The 23933-nt window shown below is 35.9% G+C and overlaps 1 protein-coding gene across 1 annotated transcript in view; it reads left to right on the top strand.

Annotated features, from left to right (window-relative positions):
* Positions 1 to 23933, top strand: part of TBC1D5 (TBC1 domain family member 5) — a 322093-nt gene that overhangs the window by 14648 nt on the left and 283512 nt on the right. The window contains exon 2 of the mRNA XM_086614565.1: positions 11422 to 11483. The gene's annotated coding sequence lies outside the window, so the exon portion shown is untranslated. The remainder of the gene's footprint in view (positions 1 to 11421; positions 11484 to 23933) is intronic.

Genomic DNA, 23933 nt, shown 5'->3' with positions numbered 1-23933 from the left:
TTACTTGGTATGCGTTAAAATTTTATTTCAAATAAAGTCATATCTAAAATTAAAAAGTAAACAATCTGATTTTTAATGAATAGCATCAGAAATCTTACACTGGAAAAATTACACTGGAAGATATACTGAAAGGGATTTAGTGAATGTAGGTTTTTTTTAATTAGAATTGTTTGTGAAGTAAGGATGGGCAAATCATGTAGGACATTCGAGATGACGCTGAGAATCATGTCCTAGTTCAGGAAGGATAACTAAGGATAACTTCTGAACAGAAAATACGGTGCATTTAATTACTTTTATTTGAATTAAGAGCATGAAATAATGTATCTTAAGGCTGTTAGTCGTTAAACGGGATGAATTTTAGATTATCATCTGTGTTAGTGAAGTGTTCTATCTTGAAGTTTTGTGGGTAGCAATCCAATTTCCACGTGACTAATAAAAATAACATTAGTCCTGTGGTTGTTTATGGGCCTGGGTCATATACATTTGCCTTGCTTATGCTGCCTTAGTGTGATTAAAAATATCCAGACCATATGACATCAAAAAAATCATTCTGTGGAAAAAATGAAAGGATTCCTACTCATTGGCTGTGGTGTTACGTTTGGCTTTGAAGAAACTGACTTGTTTTATAGTTTCAGTCAAAGATCAACGCATTCATTTGAGCCTCGATTTTCTCTTCCAGGAGTCTGACAGAACTGGTGGCATTTTCTACTGTCAGGCTTTTGTTGTTTAAGATCAGCTCTTTGACTCACTGACGCTGTAATGAGGAGTAAACAAGCTCTATTTCTTTGAGACAATTTGTAGTGTGTTTCTAGTGTATTCTAAATTTAACAGTATTGGTTTAACAGTTGTTAAATCATGTAGCTGTAGTAGACTTCTTTACTAGTGGTAACAATTGTGTTGAGGAAATGAGTAACGTGGCCTCACATGGAGAGATTTATCTTCGGTCCTGATGGTATCAGCTTGTGCCCTTCACTGCTACCTGTCTGCTTGCTTCAGAATACTGTCTCCTCCATTCTCTTCCCGCATTTACTGCTTTGTAGTCACTGGATTTCAAATGTCCTGTTTGTCCTTTTTTTCCCACTGATAAACGTGTCACGTAATTGCAGATCCACGATCAACTACATGAATGAATGTTCTAATACATGGGGCTTAAAAATATGTGTTTGTCTGAGAATAGGTACTCAGGAGAGGTTAGAGGCTAGGATGTTGCTGGGAAACAAAGGTTTAAATTTCATGTCATTTCTGTGATTAGGGAACATAACAGTGGTGCCTTTTAAAACCACCATAAGAATCAACATCTATGGATACTGATCCTATCTAGAAGATGTATAAACATCTGATGCCTTCTGGATCTCTGATGTTAAAAAGAAGACAGGGTGTTGTGTCTTGCAGAACCTTTAATTAAAATACATGAAATTCTCTATTCAGAATAGAGAACAGGTCACCTTCTCATTTACGTGGAAAATAATGAAGATTGGGTAATTCTGGAGACTCTTCACTGAGGTTTTGTTGTAAAGTTTAAGGTAAGAAAGTAAGGTCTTCAGGATGAGGAAAAGATAAACTTTCTTCTGTACATCTCAAGATTAATATATTGGAGTTGGTCTTAGGTAAATCAGCTGTGCATGTTCCTTGATTTGAGATTCTGTGAACAATTCCATGCAGACATAAGTTTTCCACTCAGTAAATAAAAAGTCCAGAAAGGAAAAAAGTCTCAGATGGTTTAGAAACACAAAGTCAACAAAACCCTTGCATGACGGAGTGATGGTGCCATTGCCAACAATTTTTTTGGCTATTACCTCAGTTGTTACAGCACTCCCATCGGTCATGGGACACCAGGTTCATTAAAGTCCTTTTTGCACCAGAGAATTATCTTGTACCTGTTACCTCCTAGATTACTTTGTTGTTTTCAGCTGACGTTAGAGCCCAAAGTACCTTATCTGTAATGCCTAAAGAAGAAAAAATAGCAACTATTTCTTCCTCATGTAGAAAATAGATACAAAGCTGCTAATCTGAAGCATTTTACTCAATTTAAATCTAACCAGTCCTTTTCTTCTTTTATTATAAGAACTCAAATTCTGTATCTGATTCCATTAATGAATTACTAAACCTGGCTCAAGCATTTTTCATGTAACAGTTAGAAAAGAGGTGAGTGCAGTACTGTTATATCATATAAAATATTAATTTGCCTTAATGAGAGATTTACTTTTAGTTAAAGGAATATAAACAGTGAATGCGTACAAAATATATCAACTGAGTCTTTGCCTAAAATAACAAAAAGTGAATTTTGGATATTCAAACTTTATTCAGAGGTGTAATTTAATGCAGGCATAATGATCTTGTTAAGTCAGTAGTTAATGTTCTCATAATAACATTAATTCTTTCTTCCTTCAGATACTTCATATAGCATAGTAAACTGCTATGTAACTTATTACCTACAGGATTCCCATTAATCATCATTATCTTGAAAATCTTCTGAAATCTTGACAATTGTATTTTCCAATGTCTTTTGTGTTTAGGTTATCTAGAAAAAGAAAAAAAAAAGAAAAAAGAAAAGAAGAAAAAGCAATGGCAAGAGACTTCATTTTTCCTACTTAGCACCAGTTTAGGTAACTTATTTTCTGAGAAATAACATCACAAACTTAAATGCTGCCATTTAAGTTTCTGTTAGTTGAATCTTTCCTCTGCTTTTTACTCTTTGTTGTGGTTTAGCCCAGCTAGCAGCTCAGCCACCACGGGATTGCTTGCTCGCTCGTCACCCTCATGGAGAGGAGAAAAATGTAAGGAAAGGCCTGAGGCTCTACCTCCTCCCCCAGCAGTGCAGAGGGACAGGGCATGGGGGGCTGCAGGTTGGTTTAAGTGTTGTTTATGCCACTCCTTTCTTAAATGAGGAGGACTGCTTACACTCTTCCTCTGCTCCAATGGATCCCTTCCTCACTGGACAGTCCACAGACTTCTCCAACATGAGTCCTTCCCACAGGATGCAGTCCTCACCCATCAGATTGCTCCAGCACAGGCTGCTTCCCCACAGAGTCACGGCTTCTTAGGGAGCTGCCACTCGCTCTGGTGTGGGGTTCTCCATGGACTTCATATGCCTCTCTGCCTCATCATCAGCCTCCAGCAGCTCACGGACATCATTCTCTACAACCTCTTTCAGGCACAGGCATCTCTGCTCCAGTGTGGGGTCCTTCACAGGCTGTGGGTGGATCTCTGCTCCACTGTTGATCTCCAAGGGCAGCAGGGGGGCGGCCTGCCATCTCACCAAGGGCTGCAGGGGAATCTCAGCTCGGGCACACCTCCTCCCACTCCATCTTCGCTGTCCTTCCTGTCTGTGTAGCTGTTTCTCTCAGGTCGCAGTCCTCTCTCTGCTGCAGCCGTGCTGGGCCTGATGAACCTTGGCAGTCCCGCCAGGACGAACTCCTCCCAGCAGATGCCCTGGGAGCAGGGCGCTTCAGAGCTCTCCTGGCAGTGCTGCTGCAGCCATCTCCAGTCGGGTAGCACTGGCCCAGCGCAGGCAGCCGCCTGGCTGGGGGGGCCAGCCCCCTGTCTTCCCCGCTCTCTTCAGTGCAGGTCCAGCCTCCCTTCTTGCTCCTTTGTCCTTAAATAGGGCATTCACGGAGGCGCTGACTGGCTCGGCCACTTACAGGGGCCATTTCTGCAGCCCCTCCCATGCTGCCAAAACCCCATCACCGTTTTATAGTGTGCTGGCAAATTTACAGCATTTTCAATGATTAATCCTTTTTTTTTTCATCCAAGACTGGTATTCATGAGCCTTCTACTTCATCTGAGTAACTTACAGGACATAGCAATGTTTGTTGTGCTTTTGTCTTTTGCAGATCAGATGTTTCTGTTTTTTTATATTTAAAGGTGAAGTGCTGATTTTGATTTCACTAATAACATATTATACTATAAATCTAGTGATCTGGTTGGGGATTTGAGTTTAAAAAGTACTCCCAATCTCACTCTAGTGGATAAACCAACTTCTTTTGTGCAGTGCTTGCTAACAGAGGTGGCTATTTTGTTGATGAATATGGAAAAAGTGTATAGTCCGGTGCTTTGTTCCATTCCTCTAATTTATGACACCAGTAATAATGGATGATGAATGAGATATCCAAAACATTAATAAATTATCTTAAGAGGTATACTAAATCAAAGAGGAGGAGACTTAAGAAATAATTTCATATAATGCCTCCAAGAAAAGTAAGCTAATTCCAGAGTCATTTATTCAGCGATATACAAAAACCCAGAGAAATTTGTAGAAATTGAACTGCTATAGTTAGTATGATGTTAATATAACTCAGCATTCCAAATGTGCTATTCTAGACATTTGAATTGCCAGCTTCAGGTGGCAAGAGACGTAAAACGTACAAACTAAAATCATTCTTCAATATTTAAGTTAAAATGTTGAGTTGAAGCATGTTTAAAATAAAACCCGGTGGTTTTGTCCTATGTTGATGATGCTTACATCGTCTTCCCTAAATTCATCTATCCACTAACAGGGCTGAAATTTGCAGCAGTTTTCTGCTGTGGTTTGCATTCGCTAACTTGATGATTCTGTGTGAAATATTCTCTCGTTCTAAGAGAAACTGTGCAGCCTTTCAGGTTTTTTAGCAGTGAAGTTTCCATGTTTTGTCCATTTGGGTACCACTGGTGCCACTGGCTGTCTTGGAAGGAGTCTTCATGTCAGAAGAGGCATTTGGCTGCTTATGCAGTATTCATGTGTTGCTTTGCTATAGACAGGGAGCATCAAAGTAATGGGCCAGTTTTAGCAAGCAAACTATTGCCATTCTTACTAATCTGTTTCTTAATAAGTCCAGTGAAAATTAGTCACCGTTATAAAATGGAGTGAGATTTAGGGAGTGCAAACATTACTGATGTTGGTAGAAATAAAACATCCTGGAGGTGGTGTAAGGTTTTCCATTTCACAAACTTATGCTTTGAGGTTCTATGAATGTGTTTTTTATCACATTTAGATGACCTGTGTGTGGACTTAGATAATTTTGTCATCAAAATGTGCAATGTGTCTTTTGTCTTCCTTCTGTTCTCCTTCTTTGGTATTTTCCTTCCGTGCCTTGCACTTCTACAGCAGTTTATATGGCTGTATGGAACTGATCCAGCTGATAGATAATATACTTTTTCTTTGTCAATGAGTTACAAAATAGTTAAATGTTTTTGATACGAACTTAACTAAACGTCACAAAGTCTGTACTTTCTACGTCAAGGACAATGGAAAACCCTTATCCTTGATGATTTCTAATCAAATTGGATCACCTTTGGATACAGATAGTTAAACTTACTTACCTTTTTGTATTAAACTTTTTATCTATTTCCATGTTTATTTCTTATGTGTAAAACAGTGCAAAAGAAAATCATACTTTGCAAGAGGGCCAGTATAGTAAATGTTTTTCTATATTTCATTAATCTCAACTTCATTTTTGTGACTAAGATTATGCCATGACTGTTGGATACTAAGCCACTTGTATTGAGCTTCTGGATTTTTTTTTTATCCCAGTTCCCTCTGTCACGATCCCCTTAACAGCCCCAATGATCCAGACTGGCCATAGTGGTCTGGATGTTGGCACGCTATCACTGCACTCATAATGTTTGTCTTACAGCTGGACGTTTTCTAGCTGCGCTACTTTCTGATTTCTCAGAATGCATGTTATTGGTCTTCTTTCTACTCATAGCCTTGATTTAATCTTTAACTGTGGAATTTATTGTAGTTGCAATTCTTTACATAAAAGTTGTCATCAGAAGTTGTCACCAGTAGCTTTCTACTTTTGTTTCCTCTTAGTTTTTAATAAATATACTGAGTATTGTTAGTCATATACTACTTCTAGTCATTTATCTTTATGATGAGAAATTAACATACTTTTTAAAAATAGTTGTAAACAGTATTTTTTGTTTGTTTGTTTCTACCTTAATCTAAGTTCAGGCATCTTGTGAAAGTGTTTATATTAATTCTAACTTGAATGAATGTGCTGTATTTATGAGTCAGAGTGGGACTGCTTTGGCTCAATCAGCCCATACTTCAGCAGTTGTTAAATATTGCTTGTTTTTCTCCATAGCTGATGTGACCTGATGTTACAGGTGGTCTGTAATTTTTAATACACTCAAGTTTAAAATGGAGGATATCAAGCATTTTTAGAAACTAGGAACTGTATCTGTGTTTTAAGTTTACTAGATCTTTACACATGAAGTATATACATAGATCTTCTTCTTAGTGTATTTGTCTTTCCTTTTATTTCCTGCTATTTTTTTCTGGTCATTTATACTCGAGTTTCACATAAGACTTTAAGATCTTTACTTCACCCTTCCATTTATCTTAAGGTCTGCCTTGGCTACAAAAGTATAAACCTTATACTCAGCCTTCCAGGTGGTTAAGTTATAACACTGCATTGTGAAAAGAACCCAGGGTCTTTGAGCTTTTACATCTGTTATGTTAAAACTTGGTTAGTGATTAGAGTGAGATGGATTTCCCCTTTCTGCAGACCCCTAGATCTTAATATGTTCAGGATGAAATCAAGATCTGTTGAAGACCAATAAGGTGTTTCCCAATAAAGGAAAGATTGAAGAGAATTTACTTGCATTGTCAGTATCTGCCATGATGCCAGACCTTAGTTTAAGGAAAAAGCAACAGAATCTTATTGTATATTTAGTACCTTTCTTTTTATGTTTAGTGTGAAATCAAGACCTTTTAAAAATCAGAAAAGTCCATTAACCAGTGCTTTAGAGATTAAGGTGCTTGTTCGTGATTGTGGTAACATGGCTTTAAGTTTCTTCTGTACATGGTACATCACAGGAACTTGAATCAGCATTATACATCTGAGATGAGTGCCCTACAGTCTCTGTGCTGCGCATTCTTCTGGAGAATGTATTTCAAAATCTCACAATGGATAAATTTCACTTGAAACTAGTTGGACCAGACAGTCAAAAAGAGAACGGTAACAAAAGTTGGAGTGTACGACGCTCACCTGGATAAAAGACAAATAGACTCAACACCTCATTCAGTTATTTATAGAAAGTAGAAAGATTCTGCATTTTGCAGAAATTTAAATATCTGTATCAGTATTAAAGTATACTGAGAGGGGGTTTGGCAGCTCTTGCTTTACCGAAATTGGAGCAGAAGCCTGTAGTCCAATAACACTTAAAGCCTAAATTGGGAGAACCCTTCTATGGAATAAGACTTCATCTGATCTTTTTGAGGGTAAGATGCAACATCCACTCTCTTTTATATGAACACCCTTAAAGAATAACCACCATTAATTGTGTAAGATGAGGATTGCACACTGTATAAATTACAAAGTAGTCAGTCCTTCATGTGCAGATCTGTGCAATTTGTAATTTTCTATTTGATGGTATCTGAAATAAAGATGTAATTGCAAAGAATAAATTTGCAGGTATGTAAAAAAAAAAAGTAAGCAATTCAATAATATGTTTTCTGATGGCAACAGAGGAATGCTTTGGCCGTAAGCATATTATTTGAGAAATAAGGATCTTAAAGGTAGGCTTGTACTCTGTCATGTATATGACAGTTGAGGGCTTATTAGAATCAAGAAATGCACAGCTAAAGTTCTTTGAAAAAGAGAAAAGAACTTTAAGTAGCAAAATATGAATATGAAATAACTGTAAATTATTTTTTTTGCCCAGTCCATTTATTTAAGCATTAATTATGTTTCATCATTTTTAATTAATAGACAGTGCATTGTTTAAATATGGTAGTAATCGTGGTTTTTAAACACAATAGAAGAATGTCTTTCATTGAAAAATCAAATTTTGCTACCAAAATAAAGATCCCATTGTTTGGAGTACTTCCAGGTTAACATATTATAGGGAGGTCCACAGTGAATACTGCAAATCAGTACACTGAAGGGTTAATTGTGAAAACTGATAGAAGTTTTATTTTCTTATAAATCAAGAGGTTGGTAAAATGTACATTTACTGTTGATCATTAGAATACAAAACTATCTGTTAAAATCAATTAACATGCATATCTGATGACTGATTGTATAAATATGAAAGTCAAATAATTGTAATCGTTAACCATGGCTTCAGGTCATATGAGTTGTCAGCTCAAAAAAACTAGAGGAGAAAGAGGTTGATTTGCATATATTTAATGTGGCATGCTGTACATGTGGGAATTTGAGATAAACCTTTGCTAGTAATCTGCTTGTTTTTATCTTAAAATCAGCTAGGAAACATGGGTCATAACAGTCAAATGAGCTATGTGTTGTATTTGTAGCAGTTGATTTAGTAATTTGGGATTTAACATTTTACTATGTGTTTTAATATGGTCAAAAAGATATTAAAGAAATACTCAAAGTTCTTACCAGGAACATACTCAAAATTATCATATAACTGGTTGTAAGACTGGATTACTTTTAGTTTTTAGTTAGACTTTTATGTATAGCAAGCACTTCTTTGCTCTTTATGATAAAAAATATTAGAGATATATTAAAAATTTTAATGTAGTGCTGTACTGAGTCACAAAAGTATCTTTGTATGTGAAGTGGACCAAACAGATAATTTTTAATTTAATTGATCCATGGTAATAAATAGAGGGAGGGAAGTGTGGCAGAGGAATGAAGCTTTTCGCCTGGAAAGGATTTACGTACTATTTAAGTTCCTGAATGTAATAATCCATTGCAGTGTTGGGTGGTTTCTGTTGTGGGTTTTTTTTTCTTTGATAGTGCAAAGTATTCTAGGTAACTCAAAACAGTTCAAAGAATCCTTGAAATATGAGTCAGAATATAGTGCTCAGTACCTCACACTATCTATAATTTATTTAAGCATGTCTGTCCTAAACTTTGAAATAATATGGTAATCTCTTTCTAAAATTTCATCTGGTCCCTATATTCTTGAGTTCCCAAAGGGAAGAAGCGGCAGTATGTGGTTTGTTTTGATCTGATTTGACCCTGTAAACTAAGAATCTTTCTGATGATGGCAGTATCAAAAGGTGGAGAACAGAAGATCTGGTTGCTCGGTACTTATTGTTGTGAGCCTTATTTTTCATTTTGCCATTGTAAATATTTGAAATTTGTTCTTGGGTATGTGGTACAATCCAGTTCCTTGCATTGTCACCCAAATTAACTTATCAGCAGGCTGGCCTCCTTATTGTAGCACCCAGCTTCTCAGCCTGGGCAGGGTACAGAACACACACAATTACTTGATTTCTGGTATTCTTGCTCCGTGAAGTACACCTGAACGGCTCTGCCTTTCCCTTTAGTCTTCCGTTAACCAATTTTGCATGATCTGTTGAGTAAAGGCACCTATATTATGTTTGAGGATTTCAGGGAAAGGACCAGCTGACAGAAGAGAAGAATGGAATGAAATTCGGTTTCTGTCCTTTACCTCTTGCTAGGATGGAATTTGCATTTGATTGCAAGAGAGAAAAAGGTGGCTGTATCCCAGGTCATTGGCTGTTTTGTGTCCTTTCTTCAAATGATTTACATGTCTATTTGAGCAGGGAATTGTGACCCTCCAATTTAGACAGAAATAGTTGTGTGAGGAGGTCAGTTTTGTAATCATAGATTAGAAGTCCAAATTAAACATGAAAGTGATTAAAAACTAAATATATTTTAAAAGGAAGAAAAAATATGTTTTTAAGACATTGGTGACTTTAATTACAGTTTTAGCTTTACTGTAACTTGTTGGTGAAAAATCACTTTGCTACCAGAGGCTGCTGAGCTGCAGATGAATGAAGATGACCTATGACTAAGTGATACTTCCTAGAGAAGGTCTGATTCCAGAACCTCAGGATCCTTACATGTAGATGTGGTGCTTAGGGACGTGGTTTAGTGATGGACTTGACAGTGTTAGTTCGTTTAACGGTAGGACTCAATGATCTTCAAGGTCTCTTCCAAGGTAGATGATTATGTCATTCCTGAGCCATTGTATGTCCCAGTAATCCTCAAAATCTTTTAATGTGTGAAGATATCTACTGCTTTTACTATGATCCATTACTTTAAAAAAGAAGGATTTGGGATGTGTATGATTTGTTTTGGGGGTGGATGGGATTCACAGATGTGTGGGAATGAATCGTTGTTCTCAAACAGAAATCTGGGCACTAAAAGAGAATCCGTAGTAAAAAAAAAACTGGTGTCATTGTCCCACTTCAGAAACATATCTTGTGAAAAGAAAGTGCTTCAGATTCCTTAAAGTATAGAAGTTTTTTGTACTCTTGTGTTTTGGGGCTTGCAGTGTTATTAGCTCAAAGGGGAGGTATGCTTTTTCATGATGACTGTATTTAGCCAGGAGGAATAGTCCTTTTTAAAGCAAATTGAAACGAGTGTATGAGAGCGTGAAATTATCAGCAGCACTGGTGCGCATTTACATTACTTGTACATACTCTTTTTGAATGACCACACAACAGAACAAGTACTTCATTTCCACTGTGTTGATTTTTCTTGACAAAACATGGCAGTCTATCCAAAGGAGGGTGTTTAGCCAAGATAAATATAAAATTTATGATTAAGCAAAGTGTTTCCTTATTATAATCCCTGAAGAGAATTTGAGACTTGTTAAATATAATGTGCCCAGGTAGTTTTAAGAGTAAATTATCCTTTATGCTTTTAAATGCTGAAATACAGCAACACCTTCAACCATTTGAGATCTTACCAGCAGAAACAGCTATGCATAGTCATTTCCTTTGAACTAAGTAGCAAAAAACCATGCATATATACAATATATAATCTCAGGTTTGATGGATTCATTCAGTTTTACAGTCCTGTACAGAGACCAAGAATCCATGTCAGCAGCATGGTTTATAAAACGGTGTCTCTCTCTTCCTGTAATGTGTGTTACGGAAGAAAGCAAATAAACCTTTTTGACAGAATGGATAAAAATTGATAACATGATTACACTTCTGGCACATTTCTTAAACTACTGTATTTACGGAATATCACTTTGAAGAAAACTATGGTAAATGTCAATATTATTCATTAAAACAAATGGAGAATGAAAATTGATTCAGGAGATGAGTGGATTTTGACCTTTGTGGTGCCAGTGTTGTCTTTGGAGTGCAGTATTCTAATTAAATTGTGAATGTACTTAGATAGTGGATATTAAATGATCTCACTGTATTCAAGGACTATGAACTTCCAAAATCAAGGATAACATTAGATGTCAGCCAAGTATTTTGTCCTTCTCGTGGTTTGTCTTTACATCTGAATTAGTGCCAGTTTGCACAGATTGTGTGTCAGCTTAAATACAAGAAACAGGCCTCAGTCTGCTTGAACTCGTTCCACCAAAGACTTCTAAAAACTTTCGGTAGTCTGCAAACTGTAATGGTTGTTTCACATTAAGTTGCTTTGTAGAATTATAAAACAGCTTTTCTTGTGCTTTCAAATAAAATGTTGTCATCCACTAATGAATGAGATACCATCTGTAATAATTAAGGTTATTCTGCTTGTTTTCCCCCTGCAGCAAAACTTCTGAAGGTTTGCAGAAGACAGTAAGACAACCACCAAGAAGGCTATTGCAGTATTGTAAGTACTGCACCCAGTAAAAAAAAGCAATACGTGAATTAAGAATGTTGTAAAGAGATTTTCGGGTTTTTTTTGCGGGGGGGAAATGAGGTACATAAAGGGATTACGTGTAAAATACAGAGCAGGATGTATTGTAGCAATCATGTTAATAATTTACAAGGGAAAAACTGCACTCTTGTAAAATCTAAAATTGTATCCTTGTGCAGTGTAATCAGGAATTTACCAATAGCAGTGAAAAATATTTCTCTGCCCACCAAAGATTGATCTAGTTTATATACATTTGTTTATTTAAAACTATCAAAATTTAGAAAATCATTGTATTTTTGTAGGTTTGTCATTTGTTTTAGTGACTTATTGTTTAGGTTATTTTGCAGAATTATTTATTTGCTGATTTATTTATGTATTTCATTATTTATTTATTTGATTATTTAGTAAATTATTTATCTGATGAATTATTAATACATCTTCATGACATGCTTTAAATTATTTATAACTTAATTTTGAGTTTATTGCTTTTCGACGCTGCATTGTTACTGACTAGTTTTGATTTTTTTTTTCCTTGGTTCTTGAAAATTAAAGTACTAGCTCTAAGGCAAAAGTATATTCTTTGCAGAATCCATAGATGGTTTTCAATGAAGTAATTTACCATGTAGATACTAATTTTGTTTAGCTTTATATTGCCTAATATCACTTTTGTACTTAGTTAGCATTTACTTCTATTATTTCATAGATGTGTCAAGATGAAATGGGTGACCTTTAAGGAGCAAAGACAAATGTTTACTTTAAAACATGTAGAAACAGAGTAGTTCTATTTTCCTTTAATAAGTACTCTTTAATTATTCTTAAAAGTTAACTTGAGATATTTTTGTCCCAATAAAATGGATGGTTTTTAAATGAGACTCTCGATATTTGAACTAATACATTTAACTTCTAATAAAAGAATATATTCACATTAATAACTTGTATGGACAGTTCCTTTTTAGTGGCAAGGTTTTAAATATATAGGGGGGAATGGTGATATCTTTAGACACATGCAGAAGGAGATGGTGTCGAGGGGGAAAGGTGGGAGTAGAGGCTTTTTTTCCCCACAGTGCTTTTTGCATGCACAGGAATTTATAGGCTCTGAAAGCTTAACATGTCTACGGTGTTGTGTGTAAACTAAGGTTCTGTGTTCACAAGGAATCATTTTTAGTGCACAACGTATTATTGTGAAACCTGTTTTTTTCTTTTGCTAATTAAAAAGATCTGAAATCTGATCTTTGCCTCCAGAGAGGCTTGAGTGAATGTGTAAAAGCAGTGTAGGGGGACAATTTTAGGCTTCACGGATGAGCACCAGCTCTACGGAGCTTAAAACAGGTGCCTGGGATCAGCATTTGACTCGGAGTCAATCCTGACTGATGGGTTTTGCAGGACCCGACGTTGCCTGTTTGACGTCAGTTCCCGAGGAGTGACTGGATGGACAGTCGCAGACCACCTCGCAGGAGGGTGCTGTGCCTGACAGCCCTGTTCCAGGGCGGTGATGAATAGGGCAAAGCAGCCGTTCCTCTGCAAAAGTGCCGTGTGCACAACGTGGCCTTTATTCTATGTTTAGTGCTGGAAATGAATTACTGTATACTTTAAAGTTTTAACGCAGCATGGAAAGGCTGCATTGTACATTTCAAGTTTCAATGCTGTTGAAATACAGTAGAAATGGCCTCTGTAGACAGGTTTCACTATAGAACTTAAATTATGCATGTGTATATCCAAATTCCTTATTTTGAAATATTGAATGTATGAATATTTAATTTGTATCTTGCTTTAGTATCTTCATATGCTTGCCTTAAAGGAAGCTGTTTCCTTTGATTTATATACATGGATAAAAATGCGTGTACAGTATGTATCAATGGTTTTTCTCTCTACGGTGTTAAATGAACAGCTTTAGATAATGATAGCTACTGACTTTTATTCTGCAGCTTGCTACCATTGTATAAAACGTAAATTTGTCGTATTTGTTCTATTAATCTTACTTAAGTTTCAAATTCATTTGCTTTCCAGAAATATTTTCTTAATTATATATGTTAAGAAAAGTCAAGTATGTTGCAGATCTTAATGATGCCGTATTTTTGGTCTGTGTACGGTAACAAAGCTCTGGATATTATTATTTGGGGCAGAGTTCCAATCTGAAATTTACATTTCTCCTTCTTTGAATGTTTTCACTGAAGCTGAGAACTCCAAGGGAGTTCCTCAACATGTACTAGTTTATGCAACATGCTCTGTGAAATTTAGTACAGTCAGCCTTATTTCCTTGTGTAAATGAGGTCTTATTGTTGAATAAGACCTATTATAAGCAGTTGCAAAGGTAAGTGCTGTCAGTGCGTTCTGCCACCAGTTTCTCAGAGTATGAAACACTTCCTGAAAGACGTGCTACTACTGTTATAGGGTAATATAACGCAGCTTATGTGTTGGCACTGAAAGTAGCTACTTCATAATGATGACAAGTGAAAGTACAGCCAAAGGTCACATTAAACAAGAGATTTCTTTCACACCTCATCCATTTTCTGGTTGCGGTATGAAAATAGCTTTGTTCCCTCCACTACAGTATTTTAAAAAGAAGTTATCTTGAAATAATTTTTTATGCCTTGTATATTACTTTGTTCATGTTTCAGAAGATGGACTGTGGAATTGTAGCATGCTAACTTTGGTGCTACAAGTGTTTGAAATGAGCTTGATTTTTGAGTGCAATTAGACAACATCAGTAGTATTTCATCCTACATTTTTGGTTTGCAAATTTGCTTAAGGGCATAGCTTTAAGTTCTAGTAAAAGAACTGTTAATGTGCAAAGTGATATTTATATTGATTTTGCATGACTATGGTTTTATTCTCTTTTTTGTATCTTTTAAGAAGAAAGATATGGGTTTTTTTTCGAAAAATTGCAGTCTCTTGTTCAGAAATAGAAAAAGAGCAAGCCCATCCTTGTTCTTAGCTGTGTTTTAAAGAGATCCTGCTAGTAATGTAAAAGGAAGGAGATCCTGCTGGTAATGTGAAAGGATCGTTTACACTGTATGCTCAATCAGTTCCCCTATCTTACACTGAAATGGCCAGCCAGGGTGCTAAAATAAGGTATTGTTTTAAAAATTTGAATAGTAGTGTGTTGGATAATGAAAACGAAGCTGGCTTGTTTCACAGAGGTTGCTGAACAGTTAGGAGATGCTGATTGTGAAGCCTAAATCTGGTGTATTATTGGTAGGTGTATTTCTGTTCTAATCTAACTCCATAGAAATTGCAGAAGCCATATTAAGCTTTTCTTCAATTTATTCCATACAGATAAAAGAATTTACATCTCATGAGTCATATATTTCCTGTTGTATCTTTAATACAGCCATTTTTAGTATTTTTCTTGCCTCTCTCCTCTATTGGTATGCTTAGAGAGTCTGTGTGTAGGAGCTTGTTATTTCACCCATGAGGCAAGGAGGAGTTCAAATCAATAGCAGTGTGTTGTTGACACTAAATGATGTTTTTTCTTGCTACAATAAGGCTTGATTTTGTCATCCTAATGACGCTAACTTGCTTCGTAGAGTAGAGATCAGCACTCTCTCAAATCCAACTTTACGTGTATTAAAAAAAGTCCTTTGAAGGAAACACTAGAGAAATACTCCAGTATTTGTAACCAAACACATACATTTGCTTTGTAAAATGAATATTCAAGTTCTCTTTTGCTTTGTAGGGAAGCTGCTTTGCAGTGCATTTCAAAAGTCTCTGTTCAAGGATGTGGGATTGATCAGAGTTGACAGTGATGAAAGCATGATGTTTTAAAAAGAGATGATGCAAACATTATTTAGGATGTAAGCTCACATAAAATACAGATCGTAGTAAGACCTCAGTAAACAAAACAATCCAAAAACCCTCAAGCTAGTAGAAATTCTGTATGTTTCACAGAAAAATCTTTGCAGCACTACCTAGAAGGAGGATGTCAGCAAGAGGAAGAGGGTACAGCCAGCAAGATGTTACCATGCTAGGTCCAGGTTTGCACTCTATAGCATGGTCAAAAAGGAGTAAGCAGTGGTTCTTGACATGAACTGAGGATCCCATAGGGAGACAGGAGCTGCAGAAAGATGTGAATTTGAGAGGAAATAGAGTAACCACAGAAGCAGTAGTATAACGATAGGAACTTATGGGCATAATGTTGGTAGCAACAGTGGGTTTTTGAGAACCATAGGGTCTTTTCTGCTGGACATCTGAAAGCAATAACAGAGTTGAATCATCCTATTATACTATTAAAATATCCTCCTCTTACAACAACATACCAGTACATTTGTATACATATCTTTCACCTTATGATAGATGTTACTTTTTTATCTGAAAGAACTTTAGAAGATATTACGGCTGCATGGTTAAACATTCATATAGTAAGTTGTGAATTTTAACTTAAATGTTGAACCCCAGCAGCCCGTTTCATGAAAGCCTTTTAACAGTAAGTAGCTTTATTACTAACTACACACACGTAGCTTTTCTGTTCTATTTGCACTGTTTGCATTGTTTTCTGTTTTAATGCAAAACATGGTTCTCAGGTGTTCATAGTGTGAAAATATTTTTGGGATTTACTTCTCATTACTTCTATATGATTTTCATAACGTCACCTGACTTAAACTGTCCATGTATCATGATGACCTTTTCTGGAGAGGAAATGCCTCCTATTTTTCAGGCAATGAAAAAAATCCTCATGAGAATTACAGTAACTAGTTATATTTTGGTAATGGTAGTGAATATTATATAAATTTTAAGCAATCTTTTGTGGTTTTTTTGAATGCATCTTAACTGCAGGAAATGAATAACATCCAAAAGGAGATGACTACCAAGTTCAGAAAGGTAGTTCATTGAGTTTATTTACCTCAAATCCAGAAACCTTTTGATGATTCTCGTTGAAATACGTTTTAATGAGTTAGGTCAAGTCTACATCAGGAGCACTCTGAGAGCTTATTTATACTAGCAATGCAGATGTATCTCAGGGGCAACTTCCTAGAAAAGTGGTAGTCAGAGTAGCTTAGTTTTGTTCACGCATCTCCTACTTCTTCATTCTGTCTCCAGTGCTGAAAGAAGCTAAAAATCAATTTTGCTAGTATAACTTCCCCTTATTTGCATGAAGTTAGCACACTTGTGGAATACCAGCAGCATACTCTGTCCTGCCACGTGTAGGTATAATAGCTTATCATATACTTTAAGATGCCTACCAGAAAAAGCCTCTAACATCTTGTCAACAATACAGTGAAGATGCAAGAAGTTCAGAGAAGGCTGTGCATAGTGTGGTGGCTTGTCTCTACTGAAATATGTTTTTCCCTTCAGCTGAAATTCTGATCTTGTAAACATTTGAGCGTAACTTATAACAAGCTGATAGTGGCACTGAAGTTGATGAATATATTCTCTTACAGCATTATATTTAGTAAACACTAATTTTAGACTATTTTCTTTATTGCAGGCTCTTGCATTTGACATATGGTTATAGCTGGATTTAATGTCTCTTACTCTGTTGTGAGGATCAACAAACATTAAAAACATCTCCTATAGTGATTGTGAAAATAGCAAAAATATCAAATGCAAAGAGCTCTTTGTTATTCTTCCTTTTTTGGTGGTTGTCTGTATTTTCATGTGTGTGTCTGGGGGATGTGTGTGTATCTGCCATGTTTCAGTTGACTGCTGTTTTGAAAGACCCTAGGCATCTGGGACTGTCCTATTTTAGCATCCTTATGTCAATTCGAATGTTTGATAAAAAGTTTTTTAGATTAACACTGCAAAACTGAGCTTCTGTACAATAAACGTTAACATGAATTTCATATGATTTGTAGATTAAAGTAAACAAGAAGTAATTCCTTTGGAATTATAATATCTATTGATATAGATACAGTTGGTGTATGAGTATTCTAGAAACTTGATGTATAAGCTTTTCTTTGACTAGATAAATTTACTTTTTTCTGCTTCTGTACAGAGATGATTTTATTTCTGTGCTGTGCAGCTCCTCGCCATGGTATATCTAACCTATCTTAAAGACAATTTTGGTAACGTTTTCATGCATAAATTATAAAGAGTTCTATTTGCCTTGCTATGTCCCATTGTTCTTAATAAATACCTGCACTACCTGGGAGTGAATGTGAAAGTAACTTGGGAGTGAGAAGTATATTTTGGTAACAACCTGAAAAAAATAACTGTTGTTTATTTTTAATCACCCAAAATCTACAGTACTGTTCTTAGGACTCTGAGAGACTTTATTGTGTGCGTGTGCATGCAATACATTCTTAGAACAATTAGTTAAACTATGGGCACATCTGAAGGCATATTCTGCATTTTCAGTGAAACATACTTTGAATAAGTAGCTCATCTATTCAGTAGAGTTGTCCATGGATTCTAAAGATATTTTTTTCTGTACTCAGACAAATCAAGATGGTAATCATTTATAATTTCTTGCCTTCATGAAAAGGGCTGATGAATAATATGATTGGAAGGAATGCATGAGTCATGAAATGGGGAGCTGGGCAATCATGGAAAAATTCACTTTTAAAACTCTTTTCTGCTTACCAGGATCCATAACATGAGTTCAGTTTTCTGTAACATAATCCAGAACTTATGATAGTTAGGGTTTTAATAAAAGCCTTGGATGGATGAACAACAGCTCTATAAGTTGATGCTTACATTGGTTGGTAGGTTATAAAAAGGAATTCTTTAATTCTCAGCTAAAAGTGATCTCAGATACAATAATCAGAGGACACTCTCTTTTCTGACCCACATAATAAAATATCTTAAAATATACTAGAGTTAATATGGAGTGGATGTAGACACTACGGTCCTGAAAGTATCTACGCTATGATAAAACAGCCTTTAAGAGCTGTTAAAATATTGATAACTCAGTCGAGCACTTCAGAAACTCTTGTGTCTATTTCAGATCTAGATCTGTGTAGCCAGTCAACATTTTTACTCTTGTGCTTGGTTGTACAACTACACATAAGAGAGAATAAAACCAAGTATTGTTGCTGAATAAATGGCTTAATTTGTCATAGCTCTACCCACAAAAAAATCCATCTGGTTGTCAGCTCTTCTTTCATACTAAAATCATCAAACATGTATTAAAAAATTGCTCAGTAGAATCAAGCACCTACTCTGTGTCCCAGGCAAGACTCACATAACCAGCTGTTGTTCTCCCTGCAGTGACCCGGGCTGGGCAGCCTAGCATCTGCCTCTGTTTTCTTTTCAGTGACCCAAGCCAGATTTCTTCAAAGCCTATTGCTGATATTTTCCCTGCAGTCATTCATGCTAATTTCTTTTACAAGCTACAGCTGTTTTTGAAAGATCTTTTCCCTGTTTCTTTTCTGATTCTCTGTAAATTTGAAGAGGTGATTTTTAAAATTCCTGGGTAATGTTGAGCACAGGACTGTTATGGTTGCCTTGCTTTAAGGCATATGTCAGCACTGTAGAAAAAGGGCAAATTAGATTTACTTTCCAAAGGAAGCTTAGTCTCACCTGTGTTTCTTATGGACAAAGAATCCTGATCTTCAACTGAGTTAATTACATTCATTTAACCTGTGAAAATCAAGGCAAAGCTGTTAGCAGTAGCTTCAGTTAGGGCAGAGTTCAGAAACAAAAAGGGAAACACTTTGCTCTGTGAACTAACAGTATGAAAAAATTATATGGCAAAATGCTCTAAATGTGAGTAAAAGGCTGTTAATGATACAAACCTTAATCAATTGGATTAGGCTGACCTCAAGAAGGCAATATTGCTAAATAGTTCAATGCAAAACAGTAAAGAGTAAGTTTGCCATTTTGGGGGAGATACAGCTCAGCTTTCACAATCATTGCTAATGGAAATTGTGAGAAATCTTTTAGAAAGGCTAATTTATTTTTTTTTTTGTAAAAACGGAAGTCTAATTTTTTTTTTTTTCGGTAAGACATTCAAATATTAAAGTGAGCCAAAGGTTCTTGGTTCTTTGTATGTTTTATAGTGACTCTATTTGAGGAGAAATCGTGCACCTTGCGTTCAGTTTGCAGTCTTAAAAATTCTTTTGGCAACTCCAAAAAAGTTTATATGGGCAAGTGATTTGAAAAAACCCAAAACTCTAGCTGCTACTGAATGACTGGAATTTACCTTAGCTGAAAGTGCAAATGATATGCATAATATGAACATTTTACCCTTTCTAGATCAACATGCAGTTCTTTTTAAGTCTTTGTTCTGGGAAAACTAGACTAATTATTGTTTGAATAAATACTGCTCTACAATGTAAGTTGAAGCATAGTAAGGAAAATCACTTCAGAAACTGAAGAAGTTAGCCTTGCTAGGCCCCTTTCCCTAGCCATGTGTTTTCACCACTTTGCATGGATGCATAAGCAGCAGACTGCATCATTATTTTGCTATGTTAGTTTTAATCTTTATTAATTTTCTGATTTGTCTACATTAGTGCTAGTTCAAGGAAGGAGTGAGAAAAAGGCAGTTGAAGGGGATAGGCAGCAGTCATGAAGCAATACTCTGAGCTAGTGCCTAGATGTGGTGTTAAAAGATGCTGCTGCCAGGTATGTAAAACACACAAGGCGATAATTACCTACTGCCTCTGAAGTTTGTCACTATATTTTGCAACAGCAAGAGTGCAAATTATAACGTGTTTGGTTACTTCTTACTCTGATGTACTCATTTCTACTTTTGTTGATCCTCTTCAGAAAGTACAACATAATTTTAAAAACAGTTTTCTTAGACACCAGAAAAACTAACACAGAAAAAAACCCTGTATTGTCTGAAATAAATGAGCTGTTTGGCTTGATATGATGGGAATTTTCTTAAGTGAATTCCCTGTGATGCAAATGTGAGGGGAGTCATAGCGAGTGTTACCAAAGGGATTGTTCCACTTATAGATTAAGTTGTTAAAGGTAAGAAGAAATAGTCCCTTTTCGAAAGGGAGAAGGGGTAGAATATATGGAGTAGATTAGAAAAAAATTTCTTGTCTAATATTAGGAATTTGTCATTTGCCTGATTAGGTAGAAGGGATTTGGGATAAAGATGTATTTTTAACCAGATATTGTATATGAAGCTAGAGATTAGTGAATATTTTGCTAAAAAGCTTAGAAAATAGCAACTAAATATTTTTCATTTCTTCATGCATTATTAACAGTGCTTCTGTGAAAACATGATCATCCTCACTATTTCTTTTTGACAACCAATTCCACAAAAATTTCTACTAGCAGATGAATAATTATATGGAAGGAAGCCTGGTGGAGGAAGAGGTCACATGGAAGAATTGCCAAAAGTCTTGTCATGTAAGGTTTCATTTTTGTCACTGATTATTTTTCGATATTCAGTCTTTTTCAGTCTTTTACCTTCAATTATATTTTTTAATAGATTGTTGTTACAACTACAACAAGTTTAGTGACATACCTTTCTTTTTCTTTTTCTTTTTTTTTTTTTTAAATTTTTAGAGTAGGACAGTTAGAGCATGCTAGAGACCTTGTGTTTCATTGTATTTGAGTTTCAGAAGTCACAATGTTCTAGCTTTCTTACATTGTTCTCAAGTAGATGGTTTGCCCATAATCTTAATAATTTAAGGACAACAAAGACACAGCTGAAGTGCGTTCCATTCATCCAGTACAAGAGGCGTTACTTGTTCCATATGGTTGTGTGTACTAACCTGTTAGCTGAAACGTTGATTAGAAGTTAAGTTGCCTTCTCTCATGCTGCCTTTGTTATACTGATTACGAGACTATGTTACGCCGTAAGTCTGGGCATTTTTTTTTCATAGAGCGTGATTTTTCAGTACACTCTTATTAATACCTTTTATTTGTTGTGTGAAATGGCAAAACGAAGTGGTTTGCCTAACACTTTTTTGTGCAGAATACTGAAAAGGTCATAGCATCTGCTGATGTTGATATGTACTCAAAATGGGTGTTTTATTTCAGGTATGAACTGTATACATCCTCCAAGATGTGAGCAACATGAATAAGGCCTGCTTCTACTACTAAATAATAAACCTCCTTTACTCCCATATGTAATGTCACTTCCTATCTTATATCAATTTATTTCATCCATTTCAGTCTTTGAGGATGATCCTTAAGTGTAGAAAGAAAAGAAGACTTTACAGGAGGATAGACCTGAATGTCTGTATTCATGTCTGAGCTGTGATAATGACTTTTTCTTTTCCTTCAAAGTCAGACTTTTACATGTTGCTGGCTGGACTGGACTGACTAGCTGAGTGAATTGAATGTTTAAAAAAAAAAATCAAAAGCCTCTTTCAAGAGGAGGGGGTGAATGGACTATTTTTACAATTCTTTTTTCAAGTATTTCTAAGTTTATGTGATTTACTTTTATTGATGAAACATCTGGGAGTGAGCTGCTTGGGTTTTGGTTTTGGGCTCTTTTTCTTTTCCCCAGAGACTTCTGTTGGTTTGAAGCCTTTATGGCAATTAATTCAGATGACTCAGAGGTCAATTCAACGTGACTGGTGACTAGTGACTGCCTGGGCTTTAGTTTGTAACCTTGAGTTAGATCAAGAAGTCACCTGATTATTAATAGCTTGCATGGATTTTTACGGACATTGTTTTATAGCGGGTATTTTTGCTTAAAATGTTTTGCAAGCACTGGATTTGGAAGGAAAATAACTCTTATGAGCATTTTCCTAAATAAATCTCTTTCATTTGTTGTAGTCTATTGAAAATTTCTTGTTTAAGGTTCCTATTCAGAAATTTACCTAGCAGGATTTGTAACTTTAGCTTACCTTGCATACTTTGTAGTCAGCTCTGGTTGCTATTTTTTGTTGGTGCTGGACAGAAAAAGGTCTTTGGTAGCTCAGGTTAAAACACAGCTCTAGAGAATCTTGGAGGTTGAACTTATGCTTTCTGCCAAATGGTAATGATGAATGCATTGTTGATTTGTACACCTCGGAGGGTGTTGCTGTGAGAATCGGGAGATGACAAGTTCGGTTCCTAATTCACTGCCACAAGCGCTCTGTGGCCCTCCTCTGCTTCACTTCCTTGTGGAGATGACAGATTTACTGAATGGTAAATGCAGATAAAACTGTTCCTTTCTTCTGCATCTCAAGGTTTTGTCAGTGTACAAATAACTGTGATGAAAAAATGTGAGGAAAGGAAACTAGATTGATGGAAGTGAAAAATCACACCAAGAGTGACTGAGGGTGAGAAAGTCTGTGAACTTATGCCTTAGGTGAGGATGTTTTGTCAAAACTGACATTTGCCAACATGATTCTTCTTTTGGGATAAATACAATTATAAATTTTCTCATAAGCAGACCTTATTGACTATAGATAGACTCAGAACTCATAGGAGCATGAAGAAATGCAGTTAGTTTCTTATACACTGAAAACTGTGTATGACAATTTCTCATACACTTTCGTTATATTCTTGTAGAGGCACTGAAGATTTCAGTGAAATTTTCTGATTGGGTAAATTAAGGCTGGTCTACTCTCCTTGGGATTCATACTTCTCACGCCCATTTTTAATCTCAGTCACTTTTTTTATTTAACCTTTGAAGAAAGTCTAAGTGAATCTACATACTTAAGACAGTACTAAGTCTTTTGTGTTTGAAGGAGGTCATTTGGGAAGTTTCTGTTTATATCAATAGCTATAATTGCATTTTAATCAGAAAAAGATCAAGGACTGAATCCGTTTTTCTTATCAAAATTGTTTCAACCTCTATATTAGCCCATTATTTTCTGTGACCAGCTATCGCTTTGTAACGCTTTTGCATAAGAGTGTGAACAAACTCAAAGAAGTGGTCTGAATGCACATTTTTTGTGGTAGGTTTTGTTTGGGTTTTTTTAACCTATATGGAAACTTGTACAGCAATAAAACTTCATTGTATGCTTGCATTCAAGGCTTTTGTTAAGGGAATTGGTGTGTAAATCCCTTTTTCTCCAAGTCAAAAGTCCATGCACTTGTTCAAGAAAAATGCCATAATAAGTTGGCATCGGAAGTTAAATGACAGAACAGCTTTCTTCATCTCTTTATTTATAGGGCCCATGTCCAGGTTGTATGAGCAATAGGCAACGTATTTTGTAATTTTTTTTTAATTTGACCACAGTGAGTACTTTCTTATGAATTTAAACAACTGACTTCAAGAGCAAATGACTTTTGGCTCAGTGATGTAATGCTGGGATCAAGTGTATTTTTATCTTTGGTAGGCTTCCCAAAGTATGTTCCCTCTGTCTACTTAGACCTAAGGTCTTTGAAGGCTTTTTTGGCCCAGCTGCTGGGAAAAGCATAGGTATACCTTGTCTGTGATTTAGTTTCTCCAAGTTTTGTTTTATGTACAGTATGGCATTTTGTTAGATTCAGGATTGTTTTAGAACATCCATTGCCATATAGTGATAAAAATACTTAGCCTTTATAACAGTGTCTTTCTCTGGAAAATTTTGGGAGACTGTGTTCAGCTTGTGCTTGGTTGGTTGCAGCAGATGATGATCTGTGTTTTAAATGAAGAAGGGAAATATC

Source organism: Tauraco erythrolophus, chromosome 7, assembly GCF_009769465.1.
Source record: "Tauraco erythrolophus isolate bTauEry1 chromosome 7, bTauEry1.pri, whole genome shotgun sequence".
In the NCBI taxonomy this organism is placed as follows: domain Eukaryota; kingdom Metazoa; phylum Chordata; class Aves; order Musophagiformes; family Musophagidae; genus Tauraco; species Tauraco erythrolophus.
Note: the sequence above shows the minus strand (reverse complement) of the source record. Positions and strands in the feature narration are given on the sequence as shown.